The following is a 5324-nucleotide window of genomic DNA, read 5'->3' as shown; positions in this document are numbered from 1 at the left end:
ACGGCCGCCCCGCCTCCCCGCCACGTGGGTTCCGCCCTGGCGAGCCTTCCACCCCGCGTGGAGATCCCGGCCGCGCCGGGAGGTGGCTATCGCGTCCTGGTGTCGCCGGCTCCATGCACCTGCAGGGCCGGACCCCGGGCCATCGTCTGTGAACCACAGTGAATTGGCCACCTTTCATTCAGTACCTCGACCGCTTGCTCCTAGACCCCATTCGGACCAACCAGAAATGGAGCGGGTTTCTGGTGTTCGAGTTCGTAATCACTTGAGATCCCGGCCCATAGAACACACTAAAGATTGCTAACGAATGCTCGCTGGAAGTTGAAACTGCTCCAAGTTAGTTTGAATTCCTACGGGTAATAGAAGTCCTTTGATGCTGTTCAGAAAGGTAAAGTCGATCTTTCTCACCTGTGGGTTCTCATTCTTACAGCTTGGCACTTCCGGGAACACATAGACAGCTTTGGGAATAGAGGGAATATACATGCACAGAGGTTTGCTTTTTATTACTATTTTCATTAAACATAGTTAATTAGGTGATTACCCAATTATTTGTTGAGAAGAGACTAGTCATTACGGTGTCAGTTTATTTTAAGCACACCCTGTTCGCTGGCAGAATGTGGAACTATAAAGCTGGGTTTACAGTGATTGTGTTTCTGAAATGATTCCCTTTCACTTTTATTTACCGTGATATATGCAGTTTTACTCAGAGTTTTCTGAAAAGATGTCACACCGTCATTTAAATGTGCACTGCCACCTTTGAATGTTTTTTGTGTAATGCTGGAGATTGAACTGTAGAGACTACGGCTTTACTACTGAGCTACATCCCCAGCCACTTTCATTTTTTATTTTGACACAGAGTCTCACTAAGTTGCCCAAGGTAGTGGCATGCTTGCTGTCTTCGTGCCTCAGCCTCCTGCGTACCTGGGATTACAGGTGTAGTCACAGTGCCTGGTTACCCTTGAATTTTTTAACAGTAAAATCCCATTCTTTAACAAAGGCAGTTTTGTGTTTTAAGGAGATTGTCACAGTGTCACTGGATCACAGCAGAAGGCAGCTGTCCTGCTGTCCTGCTGGCCTCATTGTCTCCCAACTTTATTGAAGTGTAACTGGTATATAAAAATCTATGGATAATTAATGAATACAGTTTGGTGAGTTTGGATGTACAACCTTATACACTTGTGTTACAATAAACGCATCACTCCCCAAAATTAATTACCTTTTGTCCCTTAGATTTTGTTTTGTATTTGTAGTAAGCTAACGTAGTGAGACTCTACTTTGCGTCAGATCCCATGGCAGGTATCTTAAGTGCGTTCCCTTTTAACCCTCATAGCATCCTTCTGTTCTGGCACAGCTGGTGAGGAGTCTTATGTATGAGGAGGTTGTGTAGCTCTGTCCTCCAGTGAAGGTAAGTTTGGCTGTACCAGGCGAGCCTGGACCTCTGTGCATGCTCTTCTGTGTCCCCAGGCTGCTGCCTCGCTGGCCTGAATGACAGAGGTAGCAAGGTTGTGCTGGGGTGTAAGACTGGCAGCAGCCCCACTGGGTTCTTCACTGTCGCTTGTTGACTGTAGTACCAGAGAGACCAGTTCAAGGATGTGTGTTGTGCTTTGTACCCCTCATTCAGATGATAAGCTTACGAAAGAGGGTATAGTTGCATTGGAAACTGGTGAGTTTGCAGAAGGCTCTTGATGGATTGATTTAAGCAATGGAGAAACCTTTCAGAAGCTGGTGGAAGGGACGCTGGGATTACTGATTAGGAGCCAGTGGTTCCACAAAGATCATTTCATAGTTTTCACTCTCATTTGGGCCCTGAATTTGAAAGATTTTTGTCTCATACTTTATTAAGTAGTAATGTTTTTACAGTAAGACCAATAAACATATATGAACAAGTGCTATGAATATACTACAATGTTATCATTATGGTGAGATTCTAGTCAAAATAATGGAACTTGGATCAGTGGATCTGTTTTTTTGTTTGTTTGTTTGTTTTCTTTTTGTGCCAGTACAGTGCTGTTTTTATCACAGTAGTTTTGTAGTATAATTTAAAGTTAGGGATTTTCTTTTCTTTTCTTTTAGGTTGTGGGGATCGGATCTCCGGACCTTGCGCTTGCGAGGCAGGCAGTAGAACTACAGAGCTAAATCCCCTGCCCTATAGGGATTGTTTTTTGCTTCTTTTGTTTTGATGTGGTATTTGGGATTTAACCAGGGCCTTTATAGTGCAAGAAAAGCACTCTACCAGTGAGCTATATCCTCAGCCCAGGAATTGTTTTGCCCCCTACCTTGCCTTTGTTGTCCAAAATTGCCTTTGCTATTGTCGGTCTCTTCTGGCTTCAAATGAATTTGCACTTGATCTTAGCCAAAAGGCCAAGAAGCACTGTGGCTTCACATGAATTTTAGGATAGTTTTCTCTAATTTTGTGAGATATGCTGTTAGAATTTTGATTGAGATTGCATTAAATCTGTCTTAACAACTTTGGAAGTATGGCCATTTTCACTATATTGGTTCTTCCTATCCAAGAACAAAGGATATCTTTCCATTTTCTGATATCCTCTTTGATCTCTTTTTTAGAGTTCTGTAGTTTTCAATGTAGAGGGCTTTTCTTTCATTAGATTTATTAGTAGGTATTTCATTTTTTTTAGATGCTGTTATGAAGTGTTGTTTCCCTAATTTCTCTCTCAGTGAGCTTATTGTGTACAGGAAGGCTGTTGATTTTTTGGTTGTTGACTTTCTCTCCAGCTAGGCTACCTGATTTGGTTATTAAATCTAGAAGTCTCTTGGTGGAGTTTTATTGAGATCTTCTATGCACAGGATCATGTCCACTGCAAATATGATAATTTAACTTCTTCCTTTTCTATCCTTATTCCTTTTAATTTCTTTCTCATCTAGTTGCTCTGGCTAATGTTTCCAGAATATATTGAACAAGAGTGGTGACAATAGACATCCTTGTCTTGTTCCTGATTTTAGAGGGAAAGCTTTCAGTTTTTGTCCATTTAGTATCATATTGACAACAGTTTTTATCAGATTATGGTAAAGACCATCTATTCCAATTTTCTGTAGGATTTTTATCATGAGTGGATGTTGGTCTTGTTAAATGCTTTTTCTGCATCTATTGAGGTGAATGTATGTTTTTTGTCCTTGGCTCTGTTGATAACTGTGTACTACATTTATTGATTGCAAAAGTTGAACCATCCCTGCATCCCTGGGATGAATCCAACTTGGTCATGATGTATAATCTTGATGCTTTGCTACACTCTGTTTGACAGTATTTTATGGAGGATTTTTGCATGTGTGTTCATTAGGGAGATTGGTCTGTAGTTCTCTTTTTTTGGTTGGATTCTTGAAGAGTTTGAGGGCTAGGGATTTAGCTCAGTGGCACCGTACTTGCCTCTCAAGTGCAAGGTCCCGAGTTTGATCCCCTGTACAAAAAAAACCAGTTTGAGAAGTAGCAGCATTAGGTCTTCTGTAAATTTCTTGTAGAATTCTGCTGTGAATATGTCAGGGCCTGGGTTTTTCTTTGTTGGTAGTGTTTTAATTACATCTTCAATTTCATTGACTGATATTGGTTAATTTACAATTTTTGTGTATAGGAGTCTGTCCATTTCTTTTGTGTTTTCCATTTTATTAGAATGTAGGTTCTAGGGGTGGGGATTAATGCTCAGTGGGGCCACTCTTGCCTCTCAAGTGTAAGATCCTGAGTTTGATCCCCGGCACCAGAAAAAGAAAAGAAAGAAAATAGATTCTTGAAGTAGGTATTGATGATCTTCTGGATTTCTGCAGGATCTGTTGTGATTTCACTCTTTTCATTCCTTTTTGTTTGTTTGTTTGTTTTTTGAGACAGGGTCTAACTATGTACTTGAGACTGACCTGGAACTCACTAGCCCAGGCTGGTCTCAAACTCACAGCGATCCTCCTGCATCAGCTTTGGGTTTGACTTGGCTCCCCATCCCCCCAGAAGCTCAAAGTTCAATGTTCAGCTGTTTTTCTGATATGGGCATTCACAACTATGAATTTCCCTTTTAGGCCTGCTTTCGTTGTGTCTCATAAGTTCCAGGATGTTGTATTAGCGTTATCGTTTAATTGTAGAAACTCTAATTATTCTTCTTTAATTTCATCTGTGACCTATTGGTTGTTCAGAAGTGTTATTTAATTTCCACGTATGGTGGCCAGGGACTTAGCTCAGTGGTTCTGCCGCCTGCTTTGCAAGGGCAAGGACCTGAGTCCGATCCCTGGTACCCGCCCCCCCCCAATTTTTTTCTATGTATTTATGAAGTTCTTGTGGTTTCTTTTGCCCTTGATTTTCAATTTCATTGCACTATGGTCTGATAATATGCTGCATGGGATAATTTCACTCTCTTTGCATTTACTTAAGCGTGTTCTATGAGCTAGTATGTGGTCTGTTTCGGAGAACATCCTGTGTGCAGCAGGGAAGAATGTGTATTCTGATGTTGGGGGGAACACTTTGTAGATAACTACTAAGTCCATTTGTTCAAAAATTTCGTTTAGTTCTAATATTTCATTATTGGTTTTTTTATCTAGCTGATGTAAGTGTGACTGTGGGCTATTGAGGTTCCCCATTATAATTGTATTAGTGTATATTTGATTTTTTTATGTCTGTTAATATTTGTTTTATATAGTTGGGTGCACTAGTATTTGGTGCATGTATATTTATGATATCTCTTCCTCCTGGATTGTTCCCTTTGGAAAGATGTAGTAACCTTTGTCTTTCTTAATCAGTCTTGGTTTTGTCTGCAAAAATAGCTACCTCTGGTTTTTTTTCCAGGTTTCTGTCTCATGGAATATTGTTTTTCATCCTTTGATTTTCAATCTATGAATTTCTGTTTGAATTAGATGTATTTCTTGTGTGCAGCATATTGTTGGATTATGCTTTCTGACCCATTTTGCCAGCGAATTGAGACCATTAACATTGATGGCTATAATTATATATATAGTTTATTTTTTTGGATATATATTGACTTATCCATGTCTTGTTATTTTCCTATTGTTGGGTCTCTTTTTTTCTTCCTCTGTTTAATTTCTTGCCTTGCCTGGTGAACTTATTCTGTCCTCATTGTAATCCTTGTTATTTCTTTCTAAAATATCCTTCAGAGCACTTCAGAGTGCTGATTTGTTTTTTTGTTTGTTTGTTTTTTGGTACTAGGGGTTTTTTTTTGGTACAGGGGATCTAACACGAGACCTTGCACTTGAAGGCAGGCGGTGGCACCACCAAGCTAAATCCCTGGCCAGAGTGCTGATTTGGTGCTCATGACTTTCCTTAGGTGTTCTTTGTCGCGGAAGTATCTTATTTCTCAATCTTTTTTTTTTTTTTTTTT

At 40.1% G+C, this 5324-nt stretch overlaps 1 protein-coding gene across 1 annotated transcript in view; it reads left to right on the top strand.

Moving 5' to 3' along the window:
- The window catches only part of Rpn1 (ribophorin I), a 29326-nt gene that overhangs the window by 317 nt on the left and 23685 nt on the right, over positions 1–5324 (top strand). The window lies entirely within an intron of this gene.

Source organism: Fukomys damarensis, unplaced genomic scaffold, assembly GCF_012274545.1.
Source record: "Fukomys damarensis isolate Sample0158 unplaced genomic scaffold, DMR_v1.0_HiC HiC_scaffold_37, whole genome shotgun sequence".
NCBI lineage: Eukaryota > Metazoa > Chordata > Mammalia > Rodentia > Bathyergidae > Fukomys > Fukomys damarensis.
This window is presented reverse-complemented; position numbering and strand designations above follow the sequence as displayed.